This window comes from Ahaetulla prasina, chromosome 3 (assembly GCF_028640845.1).
Source record: "Ahaetulla prasina isolate Xishuangbanna chromosome 3, ASM2864084v1, whole genome shotgun sequence".
NCBI lineage: Eukaryota > Metazoa > Chordata > Lepidosauria > Squamata > Colubridae > Ahaetulla > Ahaetulla prasina.
The window spans coordinates 162,581,402-162,601,143 of NC_080541.1; the positions used below are offsets into that span (position 1 = coordinate 162,581,402).

Consider the following 19,742-nt stretch of genomic DNA (forward strand, 5'->3'; position numbering starts at 1 on the left):
TGGCCTTATGAAAATAGGAAAACATTTTGCATAGAAGTTGCTCAAGATACCTAGGGAATAATACAAATTTATTCTTTGCAATATAACCACTATAGTGACTTTATTTATTTATTTATTTATTTATTTATTTATTTATTTATTTATTTATTTATTTATTTATTTATTTATTTATTTATTTATTTATTTATTTATTTATTTATTTATTTATTTATTTATTTATTTATTTACATTTATATCCCGCCCTTCTCCAAAGACTCAGGGCGGCTTACATTGTGTACATTACATTAGCGGGCAAGGCCCCCTCCCCACCTTCCTTGAGAGGCAGGCTCTCAGTTTCAATCAACATTCAAGCTGAGGAGGCAGAGTTGAGTTCAAGGAGATTACCCCCAACATTCTACCTTTTGTCTAGGCAGAAAAAGTGTTGGTCTTTTTAAAATTAAAGAGATAAGCCGGAAACTGAAGCTGTGGAAGAGAAATGGCATTCATTCCTTCTTCCCAGCTACTTCAGAAATAATCAACTGGAGTGGATCTGGAGGGGGAAGTCCAGGGATAATTTAAAACAGAGGGATATCTGTTTCTGTCTTTTTCTGAAAGAATAGGTGAAAAATATGTAGCTAAAAATGCTGCATACAATTCATTTTTATTTTGACTGTGTGGGCTTAAGTCTAATATTTTGTGTTTGGAGCTTATATTCTACGTACCAGCTCAGTAATTGTGTGCTTTTATTTATTTATAACGCTTTTAATACCACAATATTTTGCAGAGATACGTGCAATTTAGAGCCTTCTCATACAATGTTGGTCCTAAAATATGATTGGACCAAGCATCATCTTGCAGTTTGTCTAAAATCTTCTATTTCCTTCATACTTTGATGGAAGAACTTTTTAAATGGTGGCCTGCTATTTAAATTGCACTATATTTCCTCAGCCTTGCCACCGAATGCTTCACATGTACTATAACAAATTAAAACTAAAAAGGGATTTTTTTTTACATTCATTTTTAAAAATTGATTTTAGTGCTTGCTTGCAAGAATGGTCTATTTCCCCCAAAAAGGAAAGGATTCTGCTAGCTACATGTCTCAGAAGATAGTGCTACATCAATCACTCTTTTCTATTTAATAAAAAAAAATCAGAAAAGAAATAATGGGTTATAAAGCCCTCTTTGCCATATATTGACAAAGCTCAATAGGCAATGGCAGCAGAATCAAGGCAGAAACCAAGATGAAATGTGACGGTAGGCAGCTTTGTAGGAATAGGAGGTTGGGAATTCCAATCTTTCATCCTACCACCTAGGTCACCTTGGGACAACCACAAAAATAAACTGTTTTTGATTAGTGTCTAAAAACAATTTATATATTTTTCTTCCTGATTATTTCTAAAAAGTGTACTTGTTAGATCCATGACATCCAATATTCATATCCAGTTATTTTTCTGTTACAGAACTCCGTCAGGTTTTAATATTACGAACAGTCTACTGTTATCAAGGCATCCAAGTTATTCTAAACGTTTTCTTTATGGTAAGGTTATAACATATTCTTTTATGTGAGGGAATTTAACTTTTAAGGAAAGTGTTCTCTCTAGTATATAATGTTCTATGGACCATTTTAGGATGCTATTGGCATAGCTCCTCTCCTCCAGTCCTTAGCCACTTAAAGGCCACTATGCTTCACACATTGTGAAAGATGTTTGTTTCAAGCCAGTCTCTAGGCTGCTTCCACGGTAAGAGAGATAGTTCAGTGAGAATAGTGATTGTAAAGAGTCAGTCAAATTCATCACTCTATTACTTGTAAGTAAAGAAAAGAAGTTGCTTCTGGTTTTATACGTGCAATCTTTCTGCTGTGAGGGCCACCAATTTTGTTTTTTCAGGTTTTTTTAAATTAGTCTTCTGGTGTTTGCAGGAAATTAGCTATGATTGCAATAAAGGTGGAGTGCTGAAATTCCTTCCTTTTATTTTTGGGAATTTATAGAGGGTTTCTCCTCCCCCAATAAAATGACTTTCAGAGGCTATTCTCTTGCTCATTAAAACAACAACAACATATCAAATTTATTTCTACAATTTAGCAATGTCCCACTAAGATGGGAGCAATCTAACATAAAGCAGGCAGGCACCCAACCCAACACTGAGCCTATCACCCATCCTTGCTCTACAAAATGTGAATCAAAAGTGGCTGTTGTGGTCCTAATACTAAGAAATAATATACAGCCATAACTTAAAAAGTGCTCAATAAATTTGACTGTTCTTTTCCTGAATAAAATTATCAACCCTGTTATTAGAGAAATATATATTCAGCCAACAAGTGTAGCCAGCATTGTCTTGATCAATAAGAAACAGAGCTGCATTATCTTTGTATTAAAAGCAAGTAGCTAAAAAGGCACCTGTGCTTAATTTAAACTTAGGATAAAATGACAACAGATTTGCTTTTCAGTGTTTAAATGAGATTTGATTTGATCAGTATGTAAAACTGAATTAAAGGTCTAGCCTGGATGATTTGATTTGATCTAATTCAAGGTAGAAGAAGAATCAAATGCTGAGGATTCCAAATGAATAAATAGAAATAATTTTTCCAAAGTCAAAAGTTATAAGCCGTTCAGAGTCACTTTGATAGAGAGATAGGTAGTATATAAATTTAATAAATAAAATTAAATCAATAAATAAAAAAGTCAGAATTTATTCTACAGTGAGTGTGAAACATGAAGCAGAGCAAGATCAAGGCCATGGCCATAGCAGTAAGTGTGGGATAAGCAGTGAGTGTAATTTTGTTTGATAGGTGAATTTATTATTTCCGATTACAGGCAGTCTCTGAGTTACAAATGTGATATGCCCCTAAATCCGTCTTTAAGTAAAATTTGTAGGCAAGTATGAACAGATAGATATGGTTCTTATTTAGCAACAGCCATATATTTGTCTTAGTATATAGTATATAGTTTACTTTTACCTTGAAGTAGATATTAAGGAAGGTTGTACAAAGCTGTACAATGGTCTTGTAGCAGCTGAAACCCTCGGTAACAGTACAGTAAACTTTGATGAACCTTTCTCTAATTAGGAACTTGTTCTTCTAATTTTGCAATCCCTGTTTTATGAGTGGAAAGGCTTCAGCTAACTCTTCTGCCAAACCCCCTTTCGATTCTGGAGGTTTTAGGTCCTGTTCTTCTTCTCAAATGCTTTTCGGTTGTGATAGTTTTTCTTTTCTTTGATGCATCACCAGCACTTCCATCAGATTTTCCCTTTGAACGCATAGTTACAAAGTAAAGAAGAGAAATATTTAAGCCAAATACAAAGGCAAACACTCAACCCAGTGTTAAATGCCAATGTGGTCTCACTTAAAATGGTGGATGGCATTCTGTTTCCTTGAGCCAACAAAATACTGAAGGCGCACAACCTTTTCATAAGTGTTACACCAACTCGTGCATACATTCATTATTAACTTAAAATTTTAATATGATAGGCTTTATGGCAACATGTTCATAAGTATTAGTTGTCCATAAATCAGATGTTCTTAACTTAGGGACTATCTGTACAAATGTATGGCTAGCTAATGATAGCAAACCCTCAGTTTTCAATGTAAATGTGAAAGGTATTTTAACTAAACAAGATATTATTTAAATGGACATATTATTCTTTATTTTGAAAGAAAAGGTTGGTCTTCCTAAATAAGTTTTTTCACTTTCTAAGATCATTTAAAGTGAATACTCTGTAATTGCTATTTTAAAAAGTTGCCAGTAAAATATTTTCTCTCTCTTTGAGAAGAGAAAATATTGATTTTTGTGAGTGTGCACCCTACGTAGCAAAAATTGATTTCAGAGGTTTTCTGTTATTATGTGAGATCCATCTATGCTGCAGGCATTTTCTGTTTGAGGTTTTTTTTTTAAACATTCCATATTTCTTTAAATTCCATATTATTCTCATAGTATGAATTAATAAAGAAGTAGTAAAGCCTTATGGAGATATTGTACCTAACGGCAGATAAACCCAATGTGCTGGACAACGAATCACAGATTTTACCTCAGATATTTTCCTTGGTTGCCAGTGGTATGAAATGTAATTATCATTTTTGCACAAACCAACAGGTGCATTTCTTCACTGTTTTTGTTTTCAGAAATTATTGGGGGAAAAAACTACCAGAAATTTTTTTAGCTGATGAACCAGCAACTGGTGCTTTTAGGATGATGCGTCCAAAGACAAATGACCCACAAGAAGAGGAAAAACTGATAGAGGATTAGGTTTGCTTACAATACACCCTCACATTTGTTTTAATATGATCGATTTGTATACATCAATTTGTATATATTACTTTCACTCATAAAGCTCTAGTACTTGTGATTCATTAGCCCTAAAAAGACTTAGTTATTATTAAAACCAAAGTGCTCACTTACTCTTTCGATCTTTTCAATCCTGAGCTTTTAACCATTGTAGCTGTACTCTATGGGGGACTCATCTATCTTCTCTGACACCTAAGAATTCATCACAATACTAAGAATGTTTATACATTTATTTATATCTAGTTAAGAGTTAAGCTATGCATCTAGGGAGGTGGTGTAAGTAATACCTATTGGAGGCTTTACTAGAAAACACTTCCAAACGAGTCTCTTCTTCTAAAATCCCTTGTATAATTTAACCCATATGATTTTAAATACTGTGCAGACCACCCACAAAATACTAGTGAAAGACATTATTCTTCAAAGAAAGCCAATGAAACAGTCTCTGGAAGGATCAAAATGTTTCCAAAGAGCCTAGATTTTATAGCTACTTCAACAATAAGTCCTTTTAGCTCTCAATTTCACACAAAATTCTCACAAATTCACACATATGCACAAATGTGACATGCTCCCAATAAACGGATGGTTACCCTGACTACAATTTTCAGGGCAGTCAGTGTATCTCAAGATGTTTTATAATTAAGTGTGTGACCACTAGATTTACTTATTTTATGGGCTTAGATGTAACCACTCACTGGCAGTCCAAGGTGAGAAGGAAATGCATGCAGGTAAATCAGCAAATTGATGAAGCAGGAAACAACCACAAAGCAATGCAGTAAAAGGAACATATGTTCTGCTATAGAAGTATCAGATCAAATTTTTATTAAAGTCATACACCAGCATATAGTAAAAATCTATTTAGTAGCTTTACTTATAAGAATTTATTAGTACACAGTTTCTCAACCTCAGCAATTTTAAGATGTGTGGACTTTTTAAAGCTAAAAAGGAAAGGACAAAACTTGCTTAAGAACAACTTCTACCAGTTAAATTCATTGGTACAGTTTGTAGATCATTTCAGATTTTCTGAAAAAGAGACAAAGGACAAGTCTGAACAAGTCCCTGCAGTTTTCTCTGCAAAAGGTTTTAGAAGTGGTTTGCCATTTTCTCCTCCTTTGCATTGGAAAGAATGACTGGCCCAAGGTCATCCAACTGGCTTTGTGTCTAATGGACTAGAATGGGTGTTGGCTTACCTGATATGCCCCTTCTTGGAGAAGTGGGAACGCCAGTCAGATGTGGGTTTTCCCTCCTGTCCCTCTGCAAGGACCGAGTTTGCTAATTTGTTTAGCCCCGCTTCTTCCTCTCCTCCCCAGCTTTTCAGCGAGGACGGGTAGCATACTGTCGTGTCTACCTGAAATGATAAACAATTAGTAGCCACCCAACCTGACACCCCAGGACCGGGAAGGAGCCCCAGGGTGGGGCTGACTGGTGTTCCCACTTCTCCAAGAAGGGGCGTATCAGGTAAGCCAGCGCCCATTCTCTCTGTAAGTGGGAATGCCAGTCAGATGTGGGACATACCAAAGCTGGTGTCCTCCTCGGATGGGAATGTGTTGGCTCCTGGAGACTAGTCGGCAAGAACTTGTTGCAGAACCCTTCTGCTGAATGCAGCGTCAGCAGACCCATACGCATCGAGTCAGTAATGACTGATAAATGGTGTCGGCATGGACCATGTGGCCACTTTGCAAATATCCAGTAATGATGCTTGCGTATTCCAGGCCACAGTGTGGCCGAGATGCGGAGTGGAATTGGAAGAGCCTGTCGTTGATATGCTGAAGCGATCGTCACCTGTTGTGACCCAGGTTCCTGGACCCAGACTCCTGGACTCGGATGATTCAGAAAGTGAGGGAGAAGACCTGGCAAGCCCTGCTTCTCTTGAGCCCTCTCCCTCCCTGGCACCCACTCAAAGGGAGGAGGAGGGGCCGGCAAGGCCTGATTCTCTGGAGCCTTCTTCTGATTTGGCAACGCCCCAAGAACAGTTTTGGAGTGATGCAAGGCTGCGGAGGTGTGACCGACGCGCGCAGCAGAAACAGCGTTGGGAGGAAGCCAAGTCATGATTGTCATGCAGTGACATCTGCAGAGACTATAAATAGGAGGCGGGACTTCCTGGTTTTTTGTCTTGGACAAAGTAATGAATTGGCGCGAGCTAACTGTCTCAATGGAGGGAAGAATATATTCGTGAGTAATTCTGGCCTTATCTATAATTTCCTCGTTATCTCCAGAAACTTGGCAGGCCCGTGGGTAGACGTGGCCAGGACATGTATCTATGTAAATAAAAGGAAAAAAAGAAGGCCTCTGACGGACTCTTTGCTGGGAGTATTAGGGGGAGGGAAACAGAACATCACCCTAAGCCACCTCCCAAGGGATCTAGGTGAAACTTTGGCCTCCAATGATGTCGGTTGGAATGATATGAACAATGCTTCAGACTTCCGAAATGAAGCCGTACGGGAGATGTAAATCTTTAATGCCCTGTGCACGTCCAAACTGTGCCAAAGGCGCTCCAGTTGATGCCTTGGAGAAGGGCAGAAGTCCGATAGGACAATCTCCTGAGCCCGGTGAAAGAATGAATTGATTTTAGGGACAAAGACTGGATCAAATCTGAGAACCACACGATCATTTTAGAAGATACAAAGGTCCTTCCTAATGGAGAGCGGGCGAACTCGGAAATGCGTCTGGCTGATGTGATGGTGACAAGGAAGGAGACTCTGAGCGATAAGAGACAGAATGATGTTCCTCGAAGTGGCTCAAATGGGGGTTTGGTCAGAGTCGTGAGGACAACGTTCAGACGCCAAGTTGGGAAGCGGTGGACCAGTGGGGGACACAAGTTGGAAGTGCCTTGCAGGAAATGCCGAATGAGGGGGGTCCTTGGCTGCTGCCGTGAAAGCCGCTCTGGCCAGAATGGAGGAGAGAGCCTCCACCTGTCTCCTCAACATGTTAGGGGTGAGCCCTGCCTCAAGCCCGTCTTGGAGAAAACTTAAGGATGTGGAACACTGATGCTTCCATAGGAACGATTGAATGAGACCCGCACCATGTGCAAAAGAAGTGCCAGGTGGCTTCATAGATACTGAAAGTGTCAGCCTGAGTAGGAAAATCTGAGGTATTGATGGTAGGATGTGTGGATGGGAATGTGGAGGTATGCCTCCGTTAAATCTATAGATGACAGAAAATCTCCTGGGCGTATGCTCTCCAGAATGGAGGAGAGAGCCCACCTGTCTCCTCAACATGTTAGGGGTGAGCCCTGCCTCAAGCCCGTCTTGGAGAAGGGCAGAAGTCCGATAGGACAATCTCCTGAGCCCGGTGAAAGAATGAATTGATTTTAGGGACAAAGACTGGATCAAATCTGAGAACCACACGATCATTTTAGAAGATACAAAGGTCCTTCCTAATGGAGAGCGGGCGAGCTCGGAAATGCGTCTGGCTGATGTGATGGTGACAAGGAAGGAGACTCTGAGCGATAAGAGACAGAATGATGTTCCTCGAAGTGGCTCAAATGGGGGTTTGGTCAGAGTCGTGAGGACAACGTTCAGACGCCAAGTTGGGAAGCGGTGGACCAGTGGGGGACACAAGTTGGAAGTGCCTTGCAGGAAATGCCGAATGAGGGGGGTCCTTGGCTGCTGCCGTGAAAGCCGCTCTGGCCAGAATGGAGGAGAGAGCCTCCACCTGTCTCCTCAACATGTTAGGGGTGAGCCCTGCCTCAAGCCCGTCTTGGAGAAAACTTAAGGATGTGGAACACTGATGCTTCCATAGGAACGATTGAATGAGACCCGCACCATGTGCAAAAGAAGTGCCAGGTGGCTTCATAGATACTGAAAGTGTCAGCCTGAGCATCCTGAGGAGGACGAGTGACCCCCAATCTAGTGGTGTTTTGGGCCTTTTATAAAAGAGAATGAAACATAAGTGGCTTGAATAGATCAATGAAAGAGGGTTGGTCAGGTTCCAGACCTCATCGTCTGACAAGGATTGGTCTCTGAGAATTTCCTCATCTGACAAAGAAGCCTGGCCCTCTTGTTCGTGATATACGCCAGCTTCTTCAAGATCTGCTGAGGCCTGGTATTGATCAGCCCTGTGAGCAAGTTCCAATCTTGCAGGTGGGTTGCCTGGAGTAAGGCACTGAGGCAATCCTTGTTTAATAGCCTCAGAAATCATAATCCCTAGTCTCCATGTTGTACCCAGGCCTGAAGCCGGACTGGCACGTGTCTAGATATTGGTGTTTTATCTGCTGTACACTGCCCTGAGTCTTCGGAGAAGGGCAGAAGTCCGATAGGACAATCTCCTGAGCCCGGTGAAAGAATGAATTGATTTTAGGGACAAAGACTGGATCAAATCTGAGAACCACACGATCATTTTAGAAGATACAAAGGTCCTTCCTAATGGAGAGCGGGCGAACTCGGAAATGCGTCTGGCTGATGTGATGGTGACAAGGAAGGAGACTCTGAGCGATAAGAGACAGAATGATGTTCCTCAAGTGGCTCAAATGGGGTTTGGTCAGAGTCGTGAGGACAACGTTCAGACGCCAAGTTGGGAAGCGGTGGACCAGTGGGGACACAAGTTGGAAGTGCCTTGCAGGAAATGCCGAATGAGGGGGTCCTTGGCTGCTGCCGTGAAAGCCGCTCTGGCCAGAATGGAGGTAAGGAGTGCATTTTAAACCAGCGATAGATGATGTACCGTTAAGGGACTTTAAATCTAGAATTGCCTGCCAACCCACGAGGATTTTCGTACTACAAAGAGCCAGGAGTAGAACCCTAGGGATCGGTTCAATTGCGGTGATAGAAAGGAGATGGTCGATGGCTGATTCTATAAGACTTCTGGAGGAGTGAATCCGAGGACCGAAAGGGCTGAGGGCGAACATACTGTTGGGTGTGGTAGTCACTTTGCCTGGAGACTGATGGCAAGATCTTTCATTTGTTTCTTGTTTCAATCAAAAGAGGTTCTAAAGGAGCTCCAAATAACTTGTCCCCGGAGTAAGGGGCTGCGGAGGCGTGACCGACGCGCGCAGCAGAAACAGCGTTGGGAGGAAGCCAAGTCATGATTGTCATGCAGTGACATCTGCAGAGACTATAAATAGGAGGCGGGACTTCCTGGTTTTTTGTCTTGGACAAAGTAATGAATTGGCGCGAGCTAACTGTCTCAATGGAGGGAAGAATATATTCGTGAGTAATTCTGGCCTTATCTATAATTTCCTCGTTATCTCCAGAAACTTGGCAGGCCCGTGGGTAGACGTGGCCAGGACATGTATCTATGTAAATAAAAGGAAAAAAGAAGGCCTCTGACGGACTCTTTGCTGGGAGTATTAGGGGGAGGGAAACAGAACATCACCCTAAGCCACCTCCCAAGGGATCTAGGTGAAACTTTGGCCTCCAATGATGTCGGTTGGAATGATATGAACAATGCTTCAGACTTCCGAAATGAAGCCGTACGGGAGATGTAAATCTTTAATGCCCTGTGCACGTCCAAACTGTGCCAAAGGCGCTCCAGTTGATGCCTTGGAGAAGGGCAGAAGTCCGATAGGACAATCTCCTGAGCCCGGTGAAAGAATGAATTGATTTTAGGGACAAAGACTGGATCAAATCTGAGAACCACACGATCATTTTAGAAGATACAAAGGTCCTTCCTAATGGAGAGCGGGCGAACTCGGAAATGCGTCTGGCTGATGTGATGGTGACAAGGAAGGAGACTCTGAGCGATAAGAGACAGAATGATGTTCCTCGAAGTGGCTCAAATGGGGGTTTGGTCAGAGTCGTGAGGACAACGTTCAGACGCCAAGTTGGGAAGCGGTGGACCAGTGGGGGACACAAGTTGGAAGTGCCTTGCAGGAAATGCCGAATGAGGGGGGTCCTTGGCTGCTGCCGTGAAAGCCGCTCTGGCCAGAATGGAGGAGAGAGCCTCCACCTGTCTCCTCCACATGTTAGGGGTGAGCCCTGCCTCAAGCCCGTCTTGGAGAAAACTTAAGGATGTGGAACACTGATGCTTCCATAGGAACGATTGAATGAGACCCGCACCATGTGCAAAAGAAGTGCCAGGTGGCTTCATAGATACTGAAAGTGTCAGCCTGAGTAGGAAATCTGAGGTATTGATGGTAGGATGTGTGGATGGGAATGTGGAGGTATGCCTCCGTTAAATCTATAGATGACAGAAAATCTCCTGGGCGTATGCTCTCCAGAATGGAGGTAAGGGAGTGCATTTTAAACCAGCGATAGATGATGTACCGGTTAAGGGACTTTAAATCTAGAATTGCCTGCCAACCCACCGAGGATTTTCGTACTACAAAGAGCCAGGAGTAGAACCCCTAGGGATCGGTTCAATTGCGGTGATAGAAAGGAGATGGTCGATGGCTGATTCTATAAGACTTCTGGAGGAGTGAATCCGAGAGACGGGACAGCGAATGAAAAACCTCGGGGGTTCAGAGGAGAATTCCAGAATGAGGCCATCTCACATGGTTGATATGACCCAGGTGTCAGAAGTTATGAGATCCCAGTTGGATGGAAAATGGGCCAAACGTGCGCCAACTGGCAGAGAAAGGAGTTTACTTGGGATGGCGGAAGGGACGCCCCCTGCCCCCCTGAAGGATTTATGAGGAAGCAATCTAGTCCCGTCTGACCTGAGTGTTGTGTTGCTGGGGTCCACTGGATGCAAAGAATCGTTGGGTGCGTTGTTGGCCGTATGGTGAATCCGAGGACCGAAAGGGCTGAGGGCGAACATACTGTTGGGTGTGGTAGTCACTTTGCCTGGAGACTGATGGCAAGATCTTTCATTTGTTTCTTGTTTCAATCAAAAGAGGTTCTAAAGGAGCTCCAAATAACTTGTCCCCGGAGTAAGGGGCTGCGGCGAGGCGCCACTTGTTACGGGTGTCAGCTTGCCATTGGCAAAGCCATAAGAACCGTCTCGAAGTGACTGATGCTCCCATGGCTTTGGCCGCGAATCTAGCGGCATTAAATGTGGCATCAGCTGAATATTCTAAGGACACCTTGATCTCGTTAAGGTCTTGGTGTGTACAAATATCAGATGGAGGAATCCTGGCCTGTAATTGTTTTAACCACAACAAGGAAGCCCTATCAAAAAAGGATGATGCAGTGGAGGCCTTGACAGCCCAAGCTGTCACCTGTTGGCCTTTAATCAGGATCCTCTCAGCACGTTTGTCCTCCAGTCAAAGAGATTCATCAGGTGGGCCTGTCAGAGGTGAAGAAGAGAACCGAGCGACTATGGGAGCATCCATAGTAGGAACCTGTAGGATACTGTCCAAGTTGTGAGCCACATTATATAGGCGTTTGTCCAATCTGCTAGGGTTGGGACCAGAACCAGGAATCGCCCATTGGCGGTGCACCACATCTTCAAAAAGTTTAGGAGCTGGAAATGTTTCTGTTCTATAGCAGGCTCCTTAAATAAAGCTTTAGCTGGATCTAGGTCAGCCTGAGCATCCTGAGGAGGACGAGTGACCCCCAATCTAGTGGTGTTTTGGGCCTTTTATAAAAGAGAATGAAACATAAGTGGCTTGAATAGATCAATGAAAGAGGGTTTGTCAGGTTCCAGACCTCATCGTCTGACAAGGATTGGTCTCTGAGAATTTCCTTATCTGACAAAGAAGCCTGGCCCTCTTGTTCGTGATATACGCCAGCTTCTTCAAGATCTGCTGAGGCCTGGTATTGATCAGCCCTGTGAGCAAGTTCCAATCTTGCAGGTGGGTTGCCTGGAGTAAGGCACTGAGGCAATCCTTGTTTAATAGCCTCAGAAATCATAATCCCTAGTCTCCATGTTGTACCCAGGCCTGAAGCCGGACTGGCACGTGTCTAGATATTGGTGTTTTATCTGCTGTACACTGCCCTGAGTCTTCGGAGAAGGGCGGTATAAAAATCTGAAAAATAAATAAATAAATAAATAAATAAGCCCAAAGGCTTGAGGCAATTGGAATTCTGGTGCTGGAAGGGTTCCCAGGCCTGAACCTGAAGGAACCAAATGGGAGGCTGCAGAAGCTGATGGCTGGCAGGGAATAGGCTGGCTGGATGGCTCTGGGAGAGGCTGGCAGGGCCCAGACTGGCTGGAAAATACTGGGTAGAGGAAATCGGGTGGTCAGGAGACCAGGCTGCTGAACCTCCGTGGGTGGATAAAGTCAACTGGGCTGAGCCCTCCGGTGGGAGAAGTCGATGGGGCTGTTTGGGCAGGAGGTGTGCCAGCCCTGGAGGCTGCTTGAAGCTGAGCTTTATTAATCATCCTCTCGAGTGCCCTATGCCTGTGCTCTTCTGCCTTGGAGGACTTGGAGGACCTCTCCTTGGAAGTTTTGGCTCTTGTCTTGGTGGATTGGGACCCTGAAGGACCCTCCCTGGGTCAGAACGATGTCTGGTCCATCCCCTTGAAGAAGCCTCCTGATTTGGATTGGTGTCCACCATTTTAGTTGCGGCCAATATCAAAATGGCCAAAAAGCGTGCCAGAAAATTCCCCGGGAGGGAGAGTAGAAAGAAGAGCCCCTGTTACTCACAGGTCCGTCGGCCAGCTGCTGCAGCAATCCGCAAGTGTCGGCTCGTGGCAGGGAACTGGTGGAATGCTTCCCCCAATCGCTCACCTTCTGGCAAAATGCAATACCGTCGGCATGGAAATAATCGTCGTGCTCAAAAGCTGCAGAGCAAAGGCTCTGTGCGCAGCTAAAATGCCCTCCCTGAAAGGGAAAATGGGCGCCAAGAGGAAGCAAGAGAAAACCACACTTGCTGAACTCCTGATCCGCCAGCCAGCAGGTTGAAACTTGCAACCACGGTCTTCGGCAGTATCAGGCTTAAGCCCTTCTCGCCAGAATAGCAGCCTCCCTGTAGGTGTTGAGAACAGAGCTGTAGGAAGAAATCCTGAATATATTAAATTACTCAGTCAGAGCAGGGGGTAGACACGACTGTCTTTCTGCGAGACCGAGTCGAAAAGCTGGGGAGAAGAGGAAGAGGCGGGGCTAAACAAATTAGCAGACTCGGTCCTTGCAAAGGGACTGGAAGGAAAACCCACATCTGACTAGCATTCCCACTGACAGAGAGAACTCACAGTCTCCTGGCTTCTAGCCTGATGTCTTAACTTCCAGACCAAACTTCTTATATGCCTCAGTTTTTCTTCATTACATGATGTTGTATAGCTAAAGATGAATAATTTTTTTAAAATCAAGAATATGCACCACCACCCTTTCCATTCTCTCATACAAATAATCCCTGGATCAAAGATCATGTGGTAAAAAGAATAAAGGTTGAACATAATTATCCTCCTCTTGCTATCCCTATTTGTAAATATGTCAGAGAAATGCATCCATTGGAGGATTCCTACATTAGCCTTTTAAATGTCTAGCATTTGACATTGTTAAGAGCTGCACTTCCTGGATGGAATAACAACTGTTATGAGAGTTTAAGAATTTGCTTGTACCAATGTCTCCAAGGTAAGTCGATCACAGCATGCTATTCCAATCTACACTAAGCAACAAGTATTTTTGTTATTTTTTTTTTCTATTGACAAGACGTAAAAAGAAATGTTTTCCCTGAGGCAAACTTCAAACTTCTGGGATTCTGCTCATATTTTCCTAGCTACCTTTCTGTCATGTAAACTTATTAGGACCACATTAAGCTTCTTTCTCTGGGAGGTACTGGCATTTTCCCTGGCAAAAAATATATATGATTTTTTTAACCAGGCTCTTGCTGTCTCTTCTAATGCTCTGATTCCATTTTAGGCTCCAAATATTGCACATATCTGATTTATTTGATATTTGCTTAGAGTATTATATGAACTTAACTATTGTGTCTTATTCAATAAATCAAGGTATAATCACACCACAGCTTAAGAGTGATGCATGGGCCCATTTACTGGCAATATTTGACATTAGCTGATTTAAGAAGGAACTCCTGTCAGTTCCTTGTTTGCAAGAAGTAAAGTGTATCATCAAACAACAACTGGTGCTTTCAACAGATTGGTAATATAACACATCTTCAGGGATGATGTTATAATTGCTAAGCAGCAATGTAATATTCTGGTTTGTACATTATTCCCCTAAACCATTTTGTGGCTTAATCAATGTGTTGATCAGAAAGTATAATAACCTTAGCAGTTATAATGGTTAACTCCATTTCTATTATACAAACTTCAGAATTGACCTTCCTACATGGAGAATATATCCCAGCACTGTAATGCAGGAACTGGGTAAATATTTTTTAAAATATATTTTTATCTACTTTATAGATAAGATCTACAGACAGAACGAATCTCAAACCATATCAGAAAGACTCCATCTGTCATATGAACAGATTTTGATGTCCAAAACTGTCACAATAGCTTATGGGAAATCATGCTGAAACATAATCAATCCCAAAAAGGGTTTAGTCTTCAAAAGTGAATGAGCCACTCTTAGCAAAGCCACTGGGGCACAGTCCTCCAATGCAGTAAAGATGGAGAGTGGAGAAATAAGAAATGTCTTTGTTCTTGTAGTGCAGGTACAAATGTGAGGTCATTCTTGATTTAACCAAATTTGCTTCTGATCTTCCTCCACAGTGCTCCAGAATTGCAATGTCTGCTTCATGCTTCTGAACTATCTGTAGCAGCTCATCAAGAGCCTGAATTTCACTTGTGTATTGGTACAGATCTTTATGTCACTCCATTTAGTGTGCCCCATCCTGGATGGGAGACCCTGCTTGCAATCACTCATGCCTTAATCATTTCTTAGTTAGGGTACTACAAAACACTTTATCTGAGTTTGCTCTTGAAAATCACCTGGAAACTACAGTTGTTCAGAATGCAGCAGCATAGATACCTATGGGTAAATCTTGAAATATTTAAGGTGAAATTGATATAAAATATTTTATAAATGGTATGGAATTCCATTGCTAATTACCAAAATAGACAAATCATATAACATTAAATGTTGAAAATATCCTAACAATGTTGTTAACAAAGAAGGAATATTTAATCATATCTAGTACAATGGTTGTATAAAAAAAATTCAAAAGTACTGAAAAAATATATTAAAATATTCAGGAAGTCCTAAAAATAAACTCTGAGCTGAAACCACACATATTTATTAGATATAATTCCAGAAACCATAAATGTAAAATATCACAATTACTGTATGCTGACTGCTGCAAGACCAAATTTGGTACAACATTAGAAAAGAGGAACCTTGCCAACAATAATAGATTGATTGACCAGAGTGAGAAAAATATAGCAATGGCAAAATTGAGAGTGTATACCTATTATAGAGGCCTAACCAAATCAATGCAGGAATGGATCCTTTCATCCTATATATTAGGGTTCTCCAATCCCTGGGCTACAGACCAGTACCTGTCTGTGGTCCATTTGGAACTGGGTTGTGCAAGCAGTAGGCGAGCATGTAAAGCTTTAGTTGTGCATGCGCGAGATTTGAGTTGCACACAGGAAAGCATCTCTTTCTCCTGCTGCCACCGCTGCTGATCCATGAGTCAGAAAGGTTGAGAACTGCTGCTATACATTATATAGCAAGCCAAATTTAGACAAATTTAAGCAAGTATCTGTTTGCAATTAAAAATATATTAAAACCACTTATACTAAAACTAACTAACCAAGTAAACAAAAAACCCTGGCGCCATAACTAAACTTTCAGATGCAGGCCACAAATTCATCTCATCAACCTTACCTTGTGCTTACAAGAAAAGCCAGATTTTAAATGGCTTTTTTTGGAAGATTTTAAAAAAAGAGGGGCTGCCAAATTTCAGGGGAAAGGATGATCCATAAGGCAGTGGCTGACATGGAAAAGGCACATAAGATGGAATATATAAAAGAAGAGACTAGTAATAATAATAATAATTATTATCATTATTAGATAAAATACGAGAATTAATGAAAATAGAGGGAATTAAGATTAGACAATATGAGTATAAAGTTAGAGCTTTTGCAGATGATGTAGTGGTTACGTTAACGAATCCTATAAATTCAAGTAGATTTTTGTTGGAAGTAATTGATAAATATGGAAAGGTATCAGGATTTAAAATAAATCAGAATAAAACAAAAGTGATAATTAAAAATATGTCTATACAACAGAAACAAAAACTAGAGGAAATGACAGGATTTGAGGTAGTAAAAAAGGTTAAATATTTAGGGGTCTATATTAGCTCATCGAACAAGAAACTTTATAAGAATAATTATGACTTGCTATGGCAAAAAGTTCAGAATGATATGAGTGGCTGGAAGAAATTGCAGTTATCCCTATTGGGAAGGATTGCGGCTATTAAAATGAATGTGTTACCTAGATTTTTGTTTCTGTTCCAGATGATACCAATAATTAAAAAGGATAAAAATTTGGAAGATTGGCAGATTGGGATTAATAAATTTATATGGCAGGGTAAAAAGGCGAGGTTAAAATGAAAATAATACAGGACTCACGGGAAAGAGGTGGTTTAAGAATGCCTAACTTTAAACTATATTATGAAGCAGTAACCCTTTCAGTAATAAGTGACTGGTTTAACTTAACAGAGGAAAGAATTTTGAATATAGAAGGTTATGACTTGTTATATGGATGGCATGCGATTTATTTTATGGAAAAAGTGGATAGGGCTTTTAAGAATCATGTGTTGAGAAGTGCTCTTTTGCAGGTCTGGGAAAAATATTCCTATAAATTAGATTACAAGATTCCTATATGGGCGAGCCCTAGACATGACATAGAGAATATAAATATAGAACAGAAACAGGAAATGATTACTTATAAAGAACTTTTGTATGCTGAAGGAGGTAGATTGCAATTAAAATCATTACAGGTATTAAATGAAGAAGGGAGGAATTATACTTGGTTTCAATATGGGCAAATAAGTGCTAGATGGAAAGAAGATCAAAAAATTGGTATAATGCAAAGGGAGGAAAATTTAATAAAGCAAATTAGAAATCAGACCCAGGAGCATATAAAGAGATTGTATAATGTGTTGCTTGAAATAGATTCGGAAAAGGATTTGGTAAAGGATTGTATGATAAAATGGGCACAGAATATTCAGGAACCAATAATGTTGGAAACATGGGAGAAAATTTGGGTTAGAAATGTTAAGTTTACACAAGCACAGAATTTAAGGGAAAATTTTTATAAGATGTTTTATAGATGGCATTTAGATCCCAAAAAATTATCATGTATGTATCCTAATATCCAAGCGAAATGTTGGAGGTGTGATTGTGATGATGCTACATATTTTCATATTTGGTGGACTTGCAAGAAAATTAAGGTCTTTTGGATAAGAATTTGGTGGATTATTCAAAATGTACTGAAGAAGAAGATAAAGTTCCTGCCACAATTTTTCCTTTTGGGAATTATAACGGATTGTACAGGGATTGAGACTAAATTGATTCTGAATTTAATAACAGCAGCAAGACTGTTGATTGGACAATACTGGAAGAAAGAAGAGATACCTACAATAGAAGAATGGATATGGAAAGGTATTAATTTGGCTGAGAGGGCTAGAATCGGAGCGGTTTTAAAAGGCAATACGCAGGAAAGATATTTAATTGAATGGAAAAATGGATTGATTATCTACAAAACAGATATCAGATTAAGAAATATCAGATTGCCTTTGAATAATTAGAAAGTTATTTTATGTAATGGGGAGGGGGTTGGGAGATGAAAAGCTTTGGATGTGGTTATTTGGATTGGAAGGGAAAATTTTATTCTATGTTTGGTTTATGTATAACAATACCTTGTGATTGACCCGGGAAGCCGGGGGGGGGGGAGGGAGGGGAGAAGGGTTTTTTTTGTTTTGTTTTTTGGGAGGGAGGGGGAAAAAAAGGGGGGAAAATGTTTTTGTTTTTTAAAACTCTTTCAATAAAAAAAAAAAGAAGAGACTAGGAGCATCTCCAACCTGTTCCATCTGAGAAGATGGGCACATATCCTTAAGAAGAGGGAGGTCCCGTAGATAACCTGGTCCCATGCTATATACGGTTTTAAAGGTATGTTTGAATTACACTTGGAAGGAAACTGTGAATCAATACAACTTGTGCCACTGGTGTGTAATATGGGTAAAGCTGAGGACACACATTATTATTCATGCCACTGCATTTTGACCCATTGTAACTTTCAGGTAGTCTTCAAAAGCAGCCCGATGTACAGCATATTGTAGGAAAGGGCACAACGGACACATAAGACAGATCTGTACAAAGCTGTCAAAGTCAAAAACGAAATATCACACAGGCTGGTGGGACCCAAAATCCAGAGTCACTCTGACTTGCCAGGGTTGCCAGGATCAAATCAAAGCCACTCCATTCATCCCGACAGCCTCCAGACACTCACCCAGACTGCAACAGCGTTCATCTGTCCATCTAGTGGTGGAAATGAATAACTGAATATCTTCAGCATTCTGATGATACTGAGCTAGTGGTGGGTTGCCTCCGGTTCGGACCGGTTCTATAGAACCAGTAATAAAACTGGCGCACTGACCCAAATGTCATCAAAACTCTTCTGTGCATGTGCAGAAGCTTCTTCGGCAGGCATGATGCGAACCGGTAGTAAAGATAAGTAGAACCCACCCCTGTACTGAATCCCATGCCATCAGATTATTTCCCCCAGAAATTTCATGTAGATATTAAAGAGGCAAGTAAAAAAACTGAAGCCCAGAGGAACATCCTTCATTCACCTCTTCTTCTCCACCAACACTGACTGGAACCAGAAAATAAATAGTAGAACACCACCACACAAAGTGCCTTCCATTCTCAACTACCAAAGTTGGTCCAGAAGAACAGCATGGTCAATGGCACTGAAAGCTCCTAAGAGGCCAGGGAGGCCAAATTGGTTGCATCACCCCATCCTAAGCTCTCCTAAACTCATCTACAAACACAAGTTTTTAAAGAAAAAGGTTACCAGACCAGTAACAAAAATAATAGATGAAAGGACTTAAAAGCAATTATCTTCAGTGTTCAGCGCATAAATGTCCTGAATGTAAGAAATGGATGGAAAGGAAGGGAAAGGGAGAATGTATCACTGGAAAGTTATCCTTTAATGTTTTTATTTATGCTTCTTACTTGTTTCTCTGTTTTATATCACTGTCGCTATCAAATTAGACTTCTTTCCCTTTTAATTGTCAGCAAACAATTTCTCTTTTAAAAAAGAGAAATAGTACTAGTCTACTCTCTTCAAATCTCCAGCTGAGCTAGATTACAAGTACTATCTTTCTTACTTATCCAGTTACAGCAACCTGACATAGGGCTAGATACAATGGGGTTAAACCTAAGGTTATCCATAGAGTAGGTAAGAGCAAGATAGATGAATGCCCACCTTAGACTGTTTCCTTGAATAGTTAATATACTTTTACAAATTCCTTTATTATCTTGTGTAAGGTCAATCGGGTTTAACCAATGGCAAAAAAATACACTAGCTAACATAATTTATATTAAAATCTTTACAATAAACCATTTAAATTATCAGTTACACGTCTAAAATATTTCCATTGCTCCTCCTCTTATGCCTTCTAAAAGCCTTTTTGGGTTCTTTTTTGTGTGGCAGTAACCCAGCTGAATTTACATTTAACAAAGTTACAGAGA

General features: G+C 40.9%; 1 protein-coding gene across 2 annotated transcripts in view; it reads right to left on the reverse strand.

Annotated features, from left to right (window-relative positions):
• The window catches only part of CACHD1 (cache domain containing 1), a 149,282-nt gene that overhangs the window by 83,866 nt on the left and 45,674 nt on the right, over positions 1-19,742 (reverse strand). The window lies entirely within an intron of this gene.